At 50.9% G+C, this 20,701-nt stretch overlaps 1 long non-coding RNA gene across 1 annotated transcript in view; it reads left to right on the plus strand.

Annotated features, from left to right (window-relative positions):
- Positions 1-2,780: 2,780 nt before the first annotated feature.
- Positions 2,781-20,701, plus strand: part of LOC125337235 — a 39,893-nt gene continuing 21,972 nt past the window's right edge. The window contains exons 1-2 of the long non-coding RNA XR_007207998.1: positions 2,781-3,574; positions 5,059-5,660. This is a non-coding gene — a long non-coding RNA (uncharacterized LOC125337235). The remainder of the gene's footprint in view (positions 3,575-5,058; positions 5,661-20,701) is intronic.

Raw genomic sequence — 20,701 nt, forward strand, 5'->3', positions numbered from 1 at the left:
AAGAGGTCACCACTGTCTATAAACGGAGCTGAGGGATGTACTTAGATATGGACTTTTAACTTTTGGGTATATGTAGCTGAGTGAAATGGAAATGGTGCATTTATGGGCAAATACTCATAATTTCCAAGCCTGTGATAAATCCAGTTAATGCATGGTTACAAGTAGCTGATGGTTGCCAGCTGCTTCTCTCCAGCTAATTGCTGTCAGACTATTGGTGTGAGTCCAAATGGTCAGTGGCTTAGGGTGGACGGTGGGTGCGTAGAGTGGAGCAGACCCTCTAGAGTGAAGGGAAGAGTTAATTTTAGCTCCTTTGCATAACATATCCCTCACTAATTTTCAGCTGCCTGCTAAGACTTGATTTTAAACTGCTTTTCCAGAGTGGGTATAATTTTCTGACAAGCTGTGAAGAAGCAGACAAGTGTGAGCAAGAGGAAGTGAGAAGGGGAGAATTGCCAAATATTGTCTTCAAACACAGCACAGAGAACTTGAGAACACCCCTCACAAAAGCAGCCTGGAGTGGGTTCGGGTAGGGAGCGTCTGCCCTGATTGACCTACCCAACCTGTTAAAAGATCCAGTCCTAACTGTGTCCAGGACTGGGCTCTTAGAGTAGGCTCAGCTGAGCTAGTGACCTTGCTTGATGCTGTCCTGTGTGTTATCCAGCCTCTTGTAAGGGTCATCACCTTCCCTGTCCCACCTGTGGGATGCTTTCATCCAGTTTGTAATAAGCACTGATCTGGCTCTTCCCAGAGGAGTTTCTGGAAAGCTAGGGCTTGTGAAAACTGCTGCTGGTGTGTCCCCATTAGTGTCTGTTTTTCTATCTCACCAGGGCACATGGTGGAGCAAGGAGGAAAGAGCTAACAGAAGTGTGGGATAAGGCCAGGCAGCCTGAGTCATCCATGTAGGGTCCAGCAGGGACTGCTGAGCACCTGCTGTCTCCTGGCCTTTCAGCATGTGCTGGGCAAAGCCCATTTCCTCAAGCTGATCCCTTGGATCCTCCCCTTACAGGCTCTGCTTTCAAGTTAGCCCTACTGTGACCTGAGATCCAAGTGGATTTTTCCCTTCATTGGGGTCCAAATCAGAGCCACACCAGGGCTGCTTAACATGGTGTCTCCTTAAGTGGGATGTTGAAGATATCCATATCCAGAACATGGTACTGTGTCTTCTGTCCAGGTGAGCCACTTGCATCAGGGCTGAGAGCAGAACCTGGAGAAGACACATGGGTCTCATGGGGATGGAAAAACATCCTCAGAGTCCTGTGCTGTGGCATCAGAAGGGCTGCTCGATGGCATGAGCCTGTGGGTGGCAGGGCGGCTCCTCCCCCCCGACCGCGGACCTCCTATCCCAGAGACAGGAATGAGAGCCGGCGGCAAGGGAGGAAGTGGGAAGGGAGAGGACAGGAGCTCTGAAAGGGAGCGGGAAGGGAGGGGGCAGGAACCTTGCGAGGGAGATTCGGCAGGTTTTGGAAAGCACTGCGTTTGCACAATTCAAGTGGCCTGAAAGGAGCAGTAAAAGAAGGGGGCAGGGCTGGGCAGCAGCTGCCGGGCAGTGAATGTCCCCAGCTCCTTTTCCCTTAGTCTGCTCTGTCACCTGCCCACAATTAGCCACGATTTATCACCCCAGAAGTCTGCAATAAGTCAATCTGCCTGAGATTGTCTAGCCCTTCTGTTTCCAGAGAGCAAGTCTCCTCTTTCCCATGGATAGGTGATTAGGAGGCCATCTACCCTTTTGTGTGGGATGAGGGTGGAGGAGGCTGCTACTTCCCTGCCATCCTGGGCTCTCAGGCTAGGCGAGACCAGCTGTCCTCACTGCCCTGATTGTCCTGCTGGGCAGTTGCACTGCTTGTCACTGCCCTGCTGGGCACCAAACCCTGGTTGGCAGTGAGGCCTTTGTAATCCTTGGGGTAGAAGCAGACAATTTGGGGATGTATGGTTCATTGTACCTTGCAGGAGAAGGTCCAGTCAGGCTCCATGTCAGGCAGGGTGCAAAGCTCCCTCTGCTCCTCTCTCCACCCTTTTACCCAACTTGTTTCATGCTTCTGTACTCAAGACAAGGGTCTTGGACAAATATCTGTCTTCCCCTTGTACAGAGAGAGATCATCTGGCTGAGCCTCATAATGAAGCCATGACTCATGTGAGGACAGCTAGGCTCAATGAGGATGCTGGTGCAAAATGAGGCTGTGATGAGATGCCCTCTAAGTCCAGCCTTGTGTGTCACTGAGACTCAGTTTCCACATTTTGTTGATGTTCCCTGCTATAGAAAAGCTGAGCATAAAGACTGATGAAACAGGTCCTGACAGGACCAGTTTAGGGTAACTGCACTGGCAAAGGCTGCCCTGTCCATTCAGCAGGGCTCCAGGAGCCAGGCTTTTTGCATACCTCTGTTTGTGCATCTCTGTTGCAGGCCTTGTCCTGTACTGTGTATGCCCTTTCAACAGCTTGTCCAAGGTATGTATGATGAAGGTAGGATGGTTTGCTCAGGTAGTAGAGAGCATGGGGAGGGAGGCTTAGACTTGCTGTTCTGCTCTCCACCCCTCCCCATCCCCCTGCCCAGACTTTTACATAATGCTGCTTAGAACAGCAGAACTTTACACCTTGCGCAGCTGCAGACTCCTGCCTGTTGCAGCTTGGATGAGAGGGTAAATGTTGCCCAGGCTGCTACAGACCCTCCAGCCCTTGTAATATGCTCTTCCTGCCTCTGAGGGGGACCAGGCTGGGGGAAAGCCCTGCCTGTCTGTATCTCCCCTCTCCACACAGAAACCCTGTCCATGGGGATGCTTCTTATGGGCCCTGAAGGGACTAGGCTGGGTTTTGGAGGGCTCTGCATACCACACGAGTCTTCCTGTTCAGGCTCCTGAGGCAGGAGCTGAGTCATCTCAGCAGGAATGGGATGAGCAGCAGATGTCTGTCTGTACTTCATGTCAGTCATCTGGCATGTGTCATCTGGCATGGCCCGTCTCTGTGCCTCACCCCTAAAGAGGTGATGGGCACATCCAAGGACACACAGGGTGTTGTCTGGTCCAACTCAGGGCATGGATAAGCAGCGCGCTCCAAAATTCCATGCTTTCTCTGCCATACCTCTAGCCCAACCCTCCTCCTCCCCAAAGCCTGCTCCTCTGCAGCTACTAAATTACCTCTTGCCTGCAGGAAGGAGAAGCCTTGAGCTGCCTCTGTTATCACCACAAACACCATGGCAGCAGGAGAGGATGGGTGGTAACCCTGACAATACCAGTAAGCAACTTGTGCTGTGCAATGTGACCAGCAGCCAACTCATCCCACCAGGTAGACCCTGGGGCAGTGACTCACAGGGCTGTCACAGCCAGCGTGGTCCAAACTGGTGTGTGGGAATTGCTCATGGTGCTTGGGGAAGCATTGCTGATTGATGGGATGAGTGCTCTTCTGCTGATTATATTTATGGCAGCCTCCAGGGAACATGTCCAAAGCTCTGGTTTTTCTGGCTTGTTGGTTCCCTGCCTCTTCCCTGCTGTCATATTGCAGACACAATCTGTGGTTAGTGTCCTGACCAAGAACTTGGAGCACCTCCTTCCTGCTTCTTCCTCCATGAACTGGTCATGAGGTGGGTGGCCTTCTGTTTTCATGAAGCTGTGTGTACCCTGACCTGTCCCGTCCCATCCCGTCCCGTCCCATCCATCTGCCCATAGCTGTGGTTGCTACTGGTGGCTATTAGCTGTGACAGTGACATTTAGTAAATCCTATAATGGGGAGGCCTGAATGGGAAGCAGAGAAGACCCTGAGGTACTCTCACTATTGCCTCTGAAAAGGCAAATTGCAATAGTGGTAGGAAAGGACACCTGGAAGAAGGTGCAAACACCAGCCTAGCATGACTGGTAGTGTCCTGTCTGCCAAGCTTTCCCTCCCCAGTGCAATCATGAGCTTCTGCCCTTGATTGGTGGCTCCTGGAGCACCCTGAGGGTGGGGGGCTGCCTTCCCACTGCGTGTCGTTCAGGTGGATGAGCTCCAAATCCTACCCCCCAGGCCCTGGGTTCCTGCACCAACACTTCTCCATTCCAGGGCTTCTCTCGTTCAAACGTTCAACTTGGTGCCTGAAGATGAGCACCTGATGGTTGGGGGGGTCCCAGCCTGGAGCTGGGCAAGATGCAGCAGAACAAGATGAATGTCTCACCCCTGAAAATTCCCAACCCATTTCCTGGCCATGTCCTAGTTCAGAGATCTCTTCCTGTGTCAGAGAGAGGTGGTTTCCTATGAATCCACAGAGAGCTGGGCTGTCCCTCCCAGGGTTCTGTGGCAGTAGTTGGAGGCCATCTTCCCTTGTCCCAAGGAGGGAGGTGGTTAGTGAAGCCTGTACTGGGAGGTCCTGGGTGGGTTTTCAGCATGTGCTTTTGACACAGGGCACAGAAGAGAGAAGTAGCCACATTGTTTCTAGTGCCATTTGATCCAAAGAGCCCAGGCAGGGACAAAGCCTGCCAGAGCTGCTACACAGCCGCACAGGGTCTCTGGTTACCAGCACTGCCTGCCTTGAAACAATCCCAGTGGGGTGAAATGCATTCACCAGGGTGTGAAACCAGGCAAGTGTGAGTGGTTCCTCTCTCTTCCCCAAAATAATGTCCCCAAAGGGGAAACAACATCAAGGTAAAGTAAATCACTCCATCCCAGCCTGCTGGCTGGATGCATATCCTTGCTGGTGCTTGGCCCTGGACAAGGCACCCAGGACCTGAATTCCCTGTTGGGCAGGCTGAGCCAGCGCATGCAGGCAGTCATCCTTCCCCATCACTGTGGACATTGGTATTTGATTTATTGCCTCTTCAGGAGGAACTCTTAGACTTCCCTTTGGAGCTGGAGGCAGATCTGAGCAGCTGTGTTTGGCATGGCAGGGTCTAGTGGTTAGAGCCAGAGACGAAACGGCAGGACTCCTGAGCTCATTACTGTAATGAAGCTCAGGGAATTGGTTGTTGCTTATGGAGCTTTCCATTTAAGGAGGCCAGACTAGATGATGGTCCCTTCTGGCCTTAAAACATATGAAGCTACAAATAACTCAGCCAATAATTAGAAATTTGAGTCTCATTCCTGTGAATATTACAGACTTGCTGGACTAGAAGCTACAAAGGCTGCACCGAGCTTTCCTTGTGTTTTAAGAGAAGTCATTTCCTGGTGGTGGTCCCCTGAGCAAATCCCAAGACTGATGTCATCCGCGTTGGTATGTAAGCACATGCAGGTAAACGACATCACTGTGAACTTGTGTCATGTCCAGCGTCATCTAGATGTGGCAAATAAGGATAATAAAGAGGGAAAAGTCAGATTTCTCATGATCATATCTCCTCTGGAGTGTGAACTGACTTTGACATCCCTATCCCATCCCGCAGAGCATGGGCAGAGCCTCCAAAAAGCAAAAGTGATGCTTGGTAAGAAAACTTGGAGGAGAAAATGCTATGTTGTCAAACATGCATCTTCACCTGCTGGTCAGGGCATATCTCTGGGGGTGTTTTATATCCCTAACATGTTCTACCATTGTTCTTGGCTCTGTTTCCCATCCTCTTCATTTTATTACTGCTTTTTACTTGGACAAGTTTTACTGATTTCAGGTCAAGTCTGTGTGCAGGGTAACCCTGATGTTGGGCATATTTGGCAGCATGGGTGAGGAAGTCAAGAGGAAGGTGGAGGACTCCTGTTTTTCTCAGCAACAGGTTTGTGGCCACCTGAGCCTAAATGGAACTGTGGGGAGAGGTTTCATGGCAAACTTTGGGAATTTATCACCAAATACGATTAGGAAGTGCTGTTATCCCAGTTTTTTTATACAGCCCCGCTCAGTGTTGCCTGTATCATCTCTCTTTTTCTCCTCACCTTTGCTGTATGTTGCTTGGTTTCACATAAGACATTTCAGACTTTCTTCTTTGTTTTTTTTTAACCCCTATCCTTGCACATATCAGTATTTCTTCTTTCCCTACCTGGCTGCAGCAACAGTTCCAGCGCTGCCAGGAGGACACTGCATCCCTAGCGCTAAATCCCAGACCTACCACTGCCTCCTCTGCCTTACAGACTGGGCTGAGCTGGTGGAGGCAAGCTCAGAGTCAGGATATAAATCTGTACTCAGCAGAGCTTGGCTGATCATAACCAATATCTTTGAAAAATATAGGGAAAGGCTGCAGTGAATCAGAAGACCGAGTTGCTCTCTTCTTCCACCAGCATGTACATATGCAGCCTCCAAATGGGAAACAGCCATGGAAAAGCATATCCCTTGGGACCAGGGTAACAAGTCCCAGGCAGAGAAAATGCACAAAGGGAGGAAAAGGGGGTGGCCATGTTACCAAGGGGGTTCACTCCACAACAAACAAAAAGGTGTGACGAAACGCTGGGTTGCACACATGTAAACAGCAACCAGGGGTATTTCCTTGAGCAGGACCTGAATGCTGGGGCTGAGAACTCAACAACTCAGCATTGCACAATGGATGGGTTGGAGTCTAGTCTGTTCTTGTTTTCTCAGTTAAATGCCATTTTTGAAATGTATTGTTTGTATTGTTTAATCTCTGCCATAAACTATGTGGGACACGTCATGAATTAGTGCTGCAGCAGACGCCTTGGCTTGGGAAATTTTCATTTCTTGAATAAAACTCCTTCCCCTTATAATTTTGTAGCTTTAGCACACACATCCCTCTCTTGGATCTAGATAGCAAGGGTAAAAACAGGGGTCACAACAACCACGGAGAATCTTTCATTCATATCTAAAAAGACCTGAAAAAGACCTTCCTATTCATGTCAAGAAGTCTTCCTCAGAAATCCTTTCTGCATTGTTTTTTGCTGACATCTGTACTGCCCCAGGTATGATTAATTCTCCTGCTCACAATAAAATGCTTCTCCTTTACCTCTGAAGCAGTCTGCCATTTCACAATTAGTTGGTAAAACACACCATGCATTCACCTTAAGCAGCAATGAGAACCTGGCCAGCTTTGCTCCTGACAGCACAAGGGAGATTTGCCCTCGAGGGAAAACAGCTTGGCACTTTTAGCTTTCTGATGAAGGATGTTCCTGACAGAGTTCAGAGGTGTTGGAGAAAGTGGTTTAGGTTTCTCAAAGGGCTGGTTGTTCTTGGGAGGCTCTTCCTAGGGTCTGTGAGGCTTGGGGTGGGCTTGGAAGGAGGGTGCTTTTCGGAAATCCCTGTGGGCCCTGGATCCGACTGATCCAAGTGCAGCCCCCGCCCATCACTGTTTCAGAACATATCTCTCATTCCTGCTGCCTCAATTACTGCAGCAGATCCCTTCCCTGCCAGAGCCCCAAGACACAAACTGACACCTGCTGATCAGGCTTGGGCTCCTCTGGATCCCTGGGGTGCTGTGGGAGCAAATGGACCTCTGCCAACATTTCCACCCACACTAAGGTCTGCCCCACAGTTCCCCCAGGGATGTGGGGATCCTTCCAAAATGAAAGCCAGGCATGGATACTTTTGTAAGAGGAGAGAAGGTGTTGGGTAGCTTGGGAATGCTGGGGTTCTACAGGGTGTTTGCTAGCATGTGCAGGATTAACTGATGATAGTGGAGAGCAATGCTGGTGCCAGGATTAGGACAGGGTGGGCTGAGACCAGGGTCCCTGGAAGCCTCGTAACTCCTTGTGTCCAGGACAGGTCTGTGGTTCTTGTGCTGGGGTCTTGAACTGGAAAGCCACCCTATAAATCCTGCTGCAGGGAGCTCTCAGTCCTCACACATGATGATAAAAGCTGCTTGTTTGGAGCAGGGCTGTATTCCCTCCACCAGCTCCTTGGGGTGATCAATGTGCGGGGGGAGTTAGGCAGGGTTAGTGCCTGGAGGCTGAAGCGTGGGGCTGGGCTGGGTGGGTGCAGCCTGGCTGGCAGTTTATGGCTTTTGTTAGTGGCAGAGAGCAGGACCTGATTATCCAGCATGTGTGCAGCCAGGGTAAACTATGAGCACTGGCTGACCAGCAGAGAGTGTAAAGCTCTCCTTATGGAGCCCGGCGCTCTTGTTAAACTTTAAGGCTCGACTTCTCATCAGCTGGTGCAGCTGAGTGTGCAGCCTGCTTGCAGGAGAGGCGCGGAGGGACAGAGCAGCAGCTATGTCCCACCACAGAGCCCCTGGGATGGTGCTAATCCTGGTGTCTGGGCCTCCCCTGGGAGAGATTGTCAGAGGGATACATAAATGAGTAGCCCCATCCCATGTGGTGACTGAACTGGGATCCCAAATCTACCTTTAGTCCAGAAGAATTTGGGAAACCACCAGTGAACAGAAAACCGAAGCTTTCTGAAGCCATGGAGGGCTTAGGCTCACTGATCCTTGTGGATCCCTTCCAACTCAGCTTATTCTGTGATTCTGTTTTTCCAGTGATATTGGGGGCTCTCTCTAAGGTGCATCTCTCTCTGTGCCATTGTAACCTGCCTTTATCACCAGTAAAGCCCAGAGTGGCTGCCTGCAAGGGTGCGTGTCTTGGCTGTGTATTTCCTGCCCAAGTTTGTCTGGTCAATTCCTAAACACCAGCTCTCCAAAGGAGTGATTTTGTTCTCTAGATAAGGCACGCAAGTTCCTATTTTAGAAGCACGGAGAAGCTCATACAGACTGACAATGCAACGGGGTTCGGGTAGGGTGGTATGGCACCACTGATGGGATGTGGAGAAAGAAACCTGGAAGCAGAAAGAGCTGGAACACAAAAAATTGAAGACAGAGAATAAACCTGCAATGTGGTCTGGCAACAGGATAGGAGACAATGGTATATGCATGGATGCAGATGGAAAACTCATGGCCCACTGTGCTGAAAAATCTCAGGAGGGACCAGTGTGTTGGCTTCTGGATACCTCATTGCCAGGGTGAGACTGGAAAAGAAGGACTGAGGAGGACCCAGCCTGGAGGGGTAGGTGAAGGGCCTTCTGGAGACAACCTGCAAAGGGAACAAAACAGCCTTGGCTTCCATCTCACCCTGGTCTATTATTGCAGGAGCAGTTGGTCTGAGAGCTGTTGCTCCACTCTGTTTTCTTGGGATGTTTTTCCCCAACAACTGGATGTTTGCATTCACATCTCAGTCCTTGTTTAGGCTGGGAGACTGGATGATGACAAGGGAAGTAAAACACTGACACTGCTGAGCAGAAGGGGATGAAATCTAAGGTAGTCATAAAGAACTGGACTCTTCCAGACTCCTTTATCTGAGGTTTCTGTGAACTGCAGTGACATAATTAATATTTTGACTAAAGGGAGCCTTGAAAGACAGATGCTCCCTCCTTGTCACAGAGCTGTGAAGACACAACATGCAGCATCCTCTTGTTCCTCTTTAAATCCCTGAGGGAGCTTGACTTATCCATGTGGCCCCATTTCTACTGTCCTTACATTTCTAGTGGGAAAATTGATCAAAATGCTTTCTTCATGAATTGCAAGTTCCTGCCACTCTTTTTCCAAGTATCAGAAAGGAGGGGGAAGCATAAGCATATGGCATAAATCCCTTGTGAGTCCCCACCTGTCCCACTTTTAATTAAATGTTGTTAAATTATCCTGTGCTTCAGCAACTTGGTGGCAGAAGCTGGTGTCTGGAACAGCAGAGAAGATCCTCAGGCAGGGTTCAAGGGGAACATGGGTTTTTTTTGTAGTGTAGACCTCAGTTTAATATCCTGAGTTTTCTGAGTTCTTGTTTTGTCAGGAAATATAAGCAAGAGGAAAAAATAAAGGTGAAAGGCCAGCTTTTCTGCATAGCTGGTATATAGTGAGCAGTCAGGAATGTCTCTCACTGTGCTTGTGGTCTCTGATGTGGAGCTCTGCAATGCTGCTTGCTCTGCTGTCCCACCCCAGGTTTGCAAACCCATTGGAAATGGCTGGAAAATGGGTTGCAGTAGCACCCCGAAGGCAGGAGTGGGTGGTTGGGGTCTCACTTCTTGTCTTCACCTTCCTGGAGAGCTCCAGCATGGCCACCATGGCCTGAAACACATGCTACCCTGGCCATCAGAACCCTGTATCAGTGTAAGTGGCCCCGTATCATAGCGTATTGAGCCCACCATCCAGCTGGCTCCTTGTCATCCCCGTGCCCATCCCTGCAGCCGCCCCAGGGCAGCTGCTTCCTCCCAGGACTATTTGGGGTGTTGCCGTGGGAGGCTTAGCAAATTCCCCGGGGCTGTGGCTCTCCAGGAAGCCAGATACCAAATCCTCTTCTCTTCCCAGACCCTCCCAGAGCCAGAGCCTTGCTTCAGCATCTGTTTATAACTCCTGAAGCTGGCCAGGCTGTTTGGTTTGGGATAAAGCACAGTCTCGCAGGACTCCTCCCTGCCACCACAGTGGCACACAGCCGCTTATCTTCCATGACAGAACCTTTCCAAGAGCCCTGGGAGCTGGGCTGCCCGCACTGGCCCCAGGAGGCGTGTGCCTGGGATGGGTGTGGGAGGAAGACAGCAACACCAGCTGGGTTTAATCATCCAGGATGTGCCGGGGAGCTGGGTGGGATGGCTGTGGTGGCAGGTGCTGGTGCTGGAAGCAGGGAGATAGCCCGGGAATGGATGTGATGTGGGAATGCATGTGGGGAGAGGTGTGGAGGAGAGCAGATTCTGGCCTTGCTGGGCATGGTGGCCACAGGAAAGTCTGGGTGTCAGATTCCAAGCAGAAGGAAATTCCTTTGGAACCAGCTGAGTTTGGGGAGGGGCACTAGGCCTGTACCCCAGCACTCCAAGATGGCCCAGGAGGGTCCCAAACATTTTGTGGGTGACTGGTCAAGCAAGGCACTGGCCTGGCTGCTCACCCACCAGCTTGAGGACCTTGTGCTGGGGTGCTGGGGCCATGAGGGGAGCATATGCACGTGGGGACATGGGCTGCTCTGCCCCTTCCCCTGTTCTGCCCCATGGAGAGCTCTTCCATGCGCGACAGCAGCACCACCAGGGGTGCTCCTCCAACAGGGAATGCTGATGTCCAGGGCACAGTGTCAGCAGGATGGACACAGGATTCCACCAGCACAGGGCTTGAGCTTCATGCCTGGCCTCTGTTCTGGCCAGCTGCCCTTTGAACCAGGCTGGGGCTGGTCTCCTCCCTGGGAAAGCATACGGTGCTTTCCATGTGGGGATGGACAAACCAGGACAAGCCGAAGGACACACCTCTGCTCATTGGTGTCACTGACACAAGTAGCCTCCTCTGCTCTCCAGATGTGGCTGTAGCAAGAGCATGGTGGCCCTACTGCCTGCACAGAGGATGCTGTCAAAGCCATGCAGCCCTGGGTAGCTCCAGCCTGTATCTGCCATGCTCTGTGCACTATCGCTGCACTCTCAGACCAGCAGCACAGGGCACAGCCTCCGAGTACAACGTCCCACAGGCAGCAGGCTATGAAATTCCCTCTTTTCCCAGGCTGGTAAAGGAACAGTGACTGCCTCCTATCACACATTATTAGCATGGTGTGATAAAGGCAGCTTCCTGACACTGGAGCACTTGCTTTCATCTCTCACATGAGTTTATAGACAATATTAGCATGAAATCTATTTTAACCCTAGACGTTCTGCTGTAAAGCTCCAGCCCTCATCCAGGCATGACACTGGGCCAGTACCTGCATGATGTAACGTGTTTATGGGGAAAGCAGAGCCCGAGGTCAGCTTGGACCTCCTGGAGGAGGGTGAGAATCAACAAGCATTCACTTGCAGGCAAGTCACAAAACCTGCCAACACCTTTGCTGACTCATCAAAATTGAAAAGTTTCTGAGGAGAGAGTTCAGTTTTCTGCATTTCTGATGGGAAGCAGCCAGAGGGCCAAAGGAGATGTGCCTGAACTCTTCCAGCCGCCCACCTTGCTGAAGGCTGCATGCCAGAGCCTGGCTCCGTCATGGGGAACTTGGAGATTTCTAGGTCTGGGTCCAAATCATGGTGAAACCAATACTGGCACATCCCAGTGCCCCAGGGAGGGGATCTGCTGCCTCTGCAGAGCTCTCCTCGCTCCCACACAGCTGTTAGTAGGCAGCTGAGATGGCTCCAAGAGGTCAGAAGGTGAAGTACCCGTTTCTCCTGAGCTGGACAATGTTCATGCAGTATCACTGGGGTGGGTTCAGCCCTGCTCCTGGCAATTCTCTTCTCTACCAGGCCTTGTAGCTTGTCTTGCTCTCCAAAGTCATTGCCTTACTTGATCCACGTGATTCTGTGCTTCCACAGAGCCTCCAGATTACACCCTGCTGGAGTCCACTTCACATTGGAAGCACTCTGGATAAGCTCCTCTCCTTGGATAATGTTTCTTTGCAAACCTGGGAGACTTCTTTCTGACAGAGCACGTCTGAAACCTCCAAAAACTCCTGGGCTTGTTTTGCAAACCTAAGATCTGAGTTTGCTAAGATATGCCAAGGCTGGGGGCTCTGCTTGTTGGACACTGAGGTTCCTGGAAGACTTGGCTGAAGACATACTTCTAGGACCAGATAGGAGATATTTGTCGTTCTAAATCTGCCACCATCTGCACTCACGCTGTTCCCACTGGCTGAGTCATTTATGTCTTATTTGTAATTATTTCACCATGTTTGCAGACTGGGGGCAAAACTGTTCTGTTCATGCCAAACACAGCATATAAGGGGCCAGTGACACGTCCCCTCTCACTGCACAGCTGCTCTCAGCTGGAGGGAACAGCTGGGCTGTAAACCCCAATGCAAACCAGGGCAAGGGATGCTTGGACAGCCAAGGCCTCGGGGGGAGAATGAGGTATGGAAGGTGAAGGGGAGGTTTGCTGGGACTGGTCTCTGTGGCCCTAAAAACCTTGAGCTGAAGATTATTGGTGCGAGACTGGGGCTTGTTATGGAACAGGTCATACAGACAAGGGACTGGAAAAAATGCGATGACTGGGAAACTGTGCAGGAGGGTGAGAGGGGAAAAAACCACAAAGAAAATCCCATTCTGGCAAAGTGGGCAGAGGGGAGACTGAGGTCTGCTGGTGACAGAGGCAAAGCCTTCCTACAAACACCATAAAGAAGAGATTTCATTGCAACCTGTACACGAAATCTCCTGGCAGGGCAAGCTGAGCCCTGCATTTGTCATTCCTTTAAAATTCTATTCTTTGTCCTTCTTTCCATGGTCTTCTTTTTCTTTCTCCAGCACTGAAACACGAAGACAGAAAGACATAGCTGAAATCTTGCTGCCTTGTAGGGGTTGGGGAGCAGGGTGTGAGAGGACAAGGATGGTGACCCTCTGGACTGTTTCTTCTCCAAAGTTTGGTAGCAAAAAAGGGGCAGAAAATGAAACAACCCCCAACATATGAGCCTCTTTTTGCCCCACAAAACAGTGCTTTAAAATCAGCCAGTCTGTGGAGGAAGTGTCCACAAGCTGCACCCCTTCTGTAGAGACCTCCAACTGTTTGGTAACCACAATCTATCGCCTCCACTGGTGACTCATCTGCACAAATGTCAGTCTCTCCCATGTTCATACAGTTCCTTGCATGACAAAGTGCTGGTCTGGATGGCCTCCAGATGCAGCCATCCATTACATGTCAAAAAATAATCCTGCTGCTGAATAACCTCCACCACAAACCCAGAGGAAGATTGATGCCTACTTGCAAATAAAGGCAGTGATAGCATAGCCCATGTTGAAGACCCAGCAAGAACAACCAGGTTGTGCCAGGGTTGCAGCAAGAAGGTCACAGCAGAAGGACCACAGCCAAAGAACACAGGGAGCTAACTGGTATGGGAACTGATATGATGCTGAGAGAGGTCTGAAAAGGGTCATAAGGTATTTCTGCAGGGTAAATCCTCCCTTCTTTTCCCTGACAGGCATTTCCCAAATCCAGCTCGATGAGAGGCTCAAAGTGGCAACAGCCCCAAATCTGACAGAGCCCAAGGAGTGTGTGGACAACACTCTTAGGCACAGGGTGGGATTGTTGGGGTGTCCTGTGCAGGGCCAGGAGCTGGACTCAATGAACCTTGTGGGTCCCTTCCAACTCAGCATATTTCATCATTCTGTGATCCTCCAAGCAGCTCAAGTGGTAGAAAAATGGATCAGAGCATCAGATATATGGGACATCTCCAGTTGTGTCAAGCAAGTCATGCCAAGCAGGCTGGGAGCAAGGTCCTGTGGGGTCAGTAAGCAGGAGCATCAGGTTTGAAGCAGGCAGAAGCGGCCAAATCCTCATGGGGAAGGGGGTCTGAGTTCATATGGGAGAACTGGGAAGATGAGACCACAACTGTAGAAAATTCAAGGAGCTCAGGGCGGCGTGTTTGTGGAGAGAAAAAAAGAAATTCCTGAACCATCAGGAGTAACTGAAGCCATGTCCTGAGCCACCTGCAGTTGGGCACTTGGAGATCAAAAAACAGCTGTGAAGTTCAGTGGCTTTGTCCCCAGACTCAGTTGACTGCAGGGACAGGATTCACTGAGCATGGGTGCTGGGACACTGCACTGTGACAATGCCAAGCAGCTATTGCACTGATTCTGAACACCAAATTGAGGTACTTTCTGCCTTGGGCCACAAGCTGCTGGGCTGGACTGTGCTGTGCATCAGTTCTGTTGGACCAGGAGGTGGAAAGCACCTTGGGAGCACAGTGAAAAGCTCATGGGGGTTTTTCACAGAGCTCACGTACCAAAGGTCAGTGCTCCATTTTGGGCCTTGACCAAAAGGTTCAGATGACACTCAGATGCTCTTTCTCCTACATCTTTGCTCAGACATGAATCAAGTATAAAACGTTGGAGAAATAAGCCTGATGGTGTTCCAGGGCTGTTATTTCAGTAGCTTCAGAAAGCACAAGGCCAGCAGTACTGTGCAAAGATGGGGCCATGTGCTAACCAGACCTCTCCTGTCAAGCCAGGCCTTCTCCAGGTTGAATCACAAGGTGTTTTTAGGACATAAATTGGAAGAGTTAGAGAAAGAAAATGCATAATATTAAGCTAAAGATGATAAAATCCAAAAAAATTAGGACTGTAGGCCTGTCTCTCCTCGCCCTCTCTGCTGTTCTTTTAGCACTCAGTCACCTTGTGATAATCCCTCTCTGTGCCCCTAAGAAATCTTGCTCTGCTGTCACCTCTGAGGCCAGGCCATCAGTCTATTCCCTGCTTCTCTCAGCATATTCACAGCCTTTCCTCAGCCATAGTCTCCTTTCCTGGAGATATTTTTGTCCCAATCATGTTTCTCTCCACCCTTCAACTCTGTCTTACTCTCTGTGCATCAGTGTCCTGTGTTCTCCCAGGGAAGGACAAATCTGCTCTTGTCTTTCCCTTTTTCAAGTGACATGAGGGCAAAGAAGCACAACAGATCCCCTCCATCACAGATGAGCACCTACAGGTTGGCACTCTGGAGATGATTAAAGCTGGGACAGGAGGAGGGAGCTTTCAAGACCTGCTGCCTTTGGTGTGGACACAGTGATCTAAAGAGATCTAAGTGCAGTGGGACATGCTGCCTGCACCAGCTGGAGTGGGTGCCAGAGCCTCCAGCAGGCTGGGGGGAGGTGGGGCTCTCTTGAGTATGGAAGGGCATCTCAGATACCTTAGAGCCGGTACAGGACCCTGCAAGGAGCAGGAAAGTGGCTCCAGCAGCCAACATCATCCCAATGTCTCTGTGAGCTTGTAGGGATGCTGAAGGGCAGTGGAGGGGAGCTCTTCCCATGAAACCTCTGAGCACTCCCAGCATGGAGGGCACAGTGCATATGTACACGGGGGCCGGCTAAAGAAGACAGCCATGGTCACCATGACTCTCTTTTTGTGGCTTCCTGCATCCCCGGCCTCCAGTATTTGTACATCAGGGCATTAATTCAAACCCAAACATTTCTGCCCTTCCCAGATTTCTGCAGCCCATTCAGCACCTTCCACCACTCCTGCACCACATGTGCGATCATCAGCTTTCACCTTATTACCCACCACCCAGCTGAAGGAGATCTGGACACCAAGCCCTTAGAACTTTATGCCTTTATGAACTTCCTACTTCATAAACCTCTCCGAGTCATTCTGTGCCTGCCCGACATGTCTAGAGTGTCACTTTATTTCAGAGCTGTGCTGGAAGCACCCATACCTGGGCAGGGGTCCTGCTCCTCACCAGCAGATGCAGACACTACTGCTCGTGGTTTTTTTAAGGAAGGGCTCTTTCTAATTTTCACTTTTTATTTTGAAACTGCTTACAGCTGTTCCCGTATTTTAAAACATTTATAGACCTATGCTTAAAATACTTGCAGGGACTCTCAGGAGCTGCCAGAGCAGCGCAGAAGAGGTTCAGGTTTGCAAGCCCTTAACTCACCATGAACAACGCTACTTGTTCTTTTAAGTTCGGTGCTGGAATGCTTCAAGGTGTTTAAGCAAGGCCAAGGCCAGGGCATGGGAATGCTGGTCTTTGCCAGGCTTTGCCTTTAATTGCCTCCATGCCTGCACTCCCCTGCCCCCGCAAAGCGGAGAGGTGGGAGCTGCGCAGATGGCCAAGGTGAAGGGGAGGAACTGAGCTCCAGCCCTGGGAAAAGCAAGACAAAGTGTAGGGGGCTTTGCAAACACTTGGCACATGATAAGATGTGGCACCGATGCACAGAAGCAGTCCCTGGTTATCCTCATAGGCAAACCCATCAGAGAAGAGCTGGAAGAGGGGTTTACAGAGCCTGAAGAGGACCAGGCATTGTTTGGCTGAGATGCTGAGCTCCTACCGGTAGCACTCTACTCTCAGAAGCTGCTGCCTCCCTGGGCTGAGGTCATTAAAGATGTCAAAGAGCTGTTTTTAACAGGAAGGGTTGTTCGGCTCGATGCCTGGCTCTGCTCCAAAGGGAATAAAATCACAAACTCCCTGTGTGCTCCACATGCAGCTGCAGTGTCCAGCACTGGGGGCTGGGGGTACGACAGTGCTGGCAGAGGTGTTTTGGGGGGACAGAACAGTCCCTGAACTTTTGCAGTCCCCCAGGGTCCCCATGGACCCAAGGTCATGCTGCAAGGTGGAAGGTGGCTGGAGCCAGGTTTGGAGCAGCTTTTGGCTGCAGCTCAGAGGGTATGGAACCTGGGGAGTGCTGGGTGGTGCTCAAATGCAGCAGAAGGGCCCTGGGGAGGCTGAGGGAGATGGGGCGTTACTGGGTGGCCTCTGGAGAAGGCTGGTCTGCAGACCCTGGGGAGATGGTGGAGAGCAGAGGGGAAGGCAGATGGGAGAGGACCACGGGAGGGGTAAGGGTAATTCCTCCTGCCCCGTGGATCCCAGTGGGAGGACATCAGGATGCTGGTGGTGATCCTTGGTGGCCAAAGCCACCCAAGCTTTTGACCATGGACTCTGTGGGGTGACCTGTCTGTGCTGGCAGTTTTGCAAGATGGACTTGGTGTGATGAACACAAATCCTGGATGAGGAGAGAGAAACCATCTGGGGAGGGAAGAAGGATGCAGGGGTAAAGAAGCAGGGGCCCTGGCAGGATGGGGCAGCCCTGGGACGCCCCAAACTGCTTCTTGCAGGGTGGCTGGTGTGTGAAGGGGAGAGGGTACAGTGGAGGGGACAGGGACAGGCCGGGGGGCAGGGGGGAATGCTGCCCTGCACCTGCAATAACAAGCTCTGGGCACAGGGCCTGACAGCAGGATGGAGGCTGAGCTGGAGTTACAGCCCCCATGGGAGCCCCTGGTGGCTTGGTGCCCAGGAAACACCTTGGAGTCAGCTCTCTCTCCCCCCCCAGGAGCACCAGGGCATGGAGGGGGGTCCACCAGCCCCACACCTGCCTGGCTGGGAGCTTGTGTCCCCTGCTTGGCTGCCCCTGTGCACCCACTCTTGCACAGCCCTCAGGATCCCCTCTCCCATGAGGAACACCTGCTTCTAAAATTCCTGTTTCCCCCTGTACTTCAGGGACTTTATGTGTGACTTTGACCCTGGACACCTTTATGCCCTATCTATTCCCCCCCCAAATCTCTCTGTTACATGTAATGAACTCTGTCCACAGCTTTTCCCTGCCTGCCCCAAACCTTTTTCTGCTAGCCACCCCCAGCATGAGTTTTGCCCCCCAGTCCAGCCTCCTTGCAGGGCTTAACCCCTCCTGCTGCCCTCCCTTGCCCCAAATCCTGACCCTGTTTGCTCCTGCTCTAGCTCAGCAGGCATTGCTCCCACCATGGCCATGTTGAAACCAACTCATTCCACACCTTTCTCCCAATGACTCCCTCTCTTCCGTCTCCCTCTGTGCTCCCTGGTTTATCCACCACCAAATGTGACCTTCTGAGAGCGTGGGGGTTCATGTTACTTCAGAAATTCCCCCATAAGTGTATGTTCCAGGCAAGTTCCAGGGACTGTTTGCACCAATTCCCTAAAAGCGTTTACATTCGCATACCCCAACAGTCTGGCTATTGCTTCTCCTGCAACTAACTGGTTAGATGCAGGTTAGGTGGAAAGAGCAGGAAGTTAATGGGATTTAGGAGTTAGATCTCACCAATGGGACTTGGGAGCCTAGTCCAGAATATTTACTTTAAGTAAGGATGGTCACAAAGTGCAGATTGTCCCAAGCAGCAGGGGCTCTCCAGGTCCTAAAACCAAGAAAGTCCAAGTCAGGAGCCACCTGTGCTGCCTAGAAGTGGGGAGATGGAGCTGGGCAAAGCTTTTGCTTTCCCCTAGATGAGGACAAGCAAGAGGAGCAGGGGAATGTGAGAACTGATTTGTGCAGCAAGTCCATGCCAAAAATGAGATGTGTCCCTTCTCTCCCTGTGGCAGCTTGTCTTTGCCATAGGAGATGCTGGAGATATGATGAAGCTGGGGAAGGTCAATCTGCTCAGGCCAGGGGTACCCCAGATGTGGAATTAATGGGGGATGCTACTCAGTGTCCCCCCAGCATCCCTTCTTTTCTTTTTTCTCTCTTTTCTTTTCTTTTCTTTTCTTTTCTTTTCTTTTCTTTTCTTTTCTTTTCTTTTCTTTTCTTTTCTTTTCTTTTCTTTTCTTTTCTTTTCTTTTCTTTTCTTTTCTTTTTTTCTTCCTCTCTTTGTCTTTGGGCTCCTGCTCTGTGGCTTGAGGCCACATCACAGCCCCTTGAATTGCTGACACACAGACTGGGCCTGCTGCCACTTCTGCTCCTGACCCAGCCTTGTGGGCAGGAGACCTCACTCAGAAAGGCTGAACATAGTTTGTCTGCCCAGTAACCTGGCAACTGCACTAATGCATGTGTGCACATAAAACATCCTCCTGAACCAGAGCCAGCACCCACCAAGGGCCATATCCCCTTACATCAGAGACATGCTACACTCTCTGCATTGCTGCTTCACCATGGGCCATGCTGAAGGGCAAAACCTGCCCTGTGTTTCTGTCTTCTTCCATACATGTCTTCTCCTCAGCCATCTGTATACTGCACCCCATATTGCAGTGGGATGCTCAGAGGTGAAGGAGGCTCTGAACTTAGAGGGGAAGGGGCTCAGCTTGGCCTTGTTACCTCCGAGAGGCACATTCACTATTGGGAATGCCCCAAATCAACCCACCTGAGAAATGCATCTCGGTGTTAAAACCCAGGGCTGGCTCACTGCCACCTGCCTGGCCATCAGGAGAAGAGGAGGCTGCCCCATGCCAGGGAGCAGCTCCTGAAGTGCTGTGGAGTACATGCATGTGGGGTAAGATGTGTTCCTAATGACCAGGTCTGTGTGCTCAGGGCTGAGCTCTGCTGGGCTCCAAGCCTCCTAACCTTGTGTTCAGCCTCTCAGATTTTTAGAAAAATGTTCCAGTGGTAGACAGTGAATCTGAATATTCTAAGGCTGATTTGACTTTTCTGGAAGGGTCTAAACCTGGCATGTCAGATAAAATCTGCAGTGCTGGAGAGAATGTTCATGCTTCCCACCCAGCACCTCTGTGAGCTGGGTGGCATTTCGAGGAAGGCTTGGGGGCTGCACTAGGGCAAGTCCCTTGAGGAGGAGACAGGAGGAGTCATCTTGCTGTTTGAATTTGTGTCTTGCTGCTCCAGAGGTTTCCTAAGGCTGGAGGGCACAGGGAGGGAGGTGAAAAGAGAGAGGTGGTTGATTTATAGCTTACCATCTTCTCTGATCTTGATCGCCCTTTTTCTTGGGAGTCTCTCTTATCCAGACATGGAGATGGGAGGAGGGGATCTGTTTCAGAGATTGCTGAACTCTGGGTGTTTGCCGTTTCCTGGAGATCTTTTGATGTTCCCTTTGCTTTAAAACATTTTCAGTGGTAAGTTTCTCAGCCTCCCGCTGCACCTCGACTCTCGACATTGGGACACGATCCATCACAACTTACCCAAACAATCTCCAGCAAGGCGAGACCTCCCCATCTCTGGGGCAGAGAGGCAATCTGTCCCTGCAGGACTCAGCCTGATTTCTGGGGCAACTCAGCCCAAGACCCTGGGCTGCCACAGGCTGTCCATTGCTTGTTCCCTTCCAGTGTGGAGAGGAATGGCAGGTGGCAGGGCAACGCTGAGGGAAGGCTGCACTGCAAGCAAAGAATGAGCCTGGCGTGAGCTTTGATTGAATGGAGCCCAGCACAATGGCATCAAACAGGATGAAAACCACCTCTCTGGGTAACAGGCTTGTACCATTAACTGAGTCCTATGACTAATGCTAAATGTTTGATTTAGGACTCGCTGGAGGAAGAAGCACAAAAAAACCCCTTTCTGGCCAGACTGTGAAAGGACTCCAGCTCAGATGATCTCTCTTGTCTAGCATGTGCACCTTGTCAGCCCTAGTAATGGGCATCAGGTCTGTTATTAAAAGCCCATCAAACAATCCTTTTCCATAAATCTTTTCATAGCACTGTCAGTTAATAAAATTGATTTTGTTTAACTGGTGCCATTTTCCAGAAGAGACAGGCCAAAGAACAACATTGCCTGTAAAACAATCTGTTTTGTTCTGTGAAAGTAATTAGTTTTTCTTGGACTTAATGTGCTT

The sequence above is a fragment of the Corvus hawaiiensis genome, chromosome 22 (assembly GCF_020740725.1).
Source record: "Corvus hawaiiensis isolate bCorHaw1 chromosome 22, bCorHaw1.pri.cur, whole genome shotgun sequence".
NCBI lineage: Eukaryota > Metazoa > Chordata > Aves > Passeriformes > Corvidae > Corvus > Corvus hawaiiensis.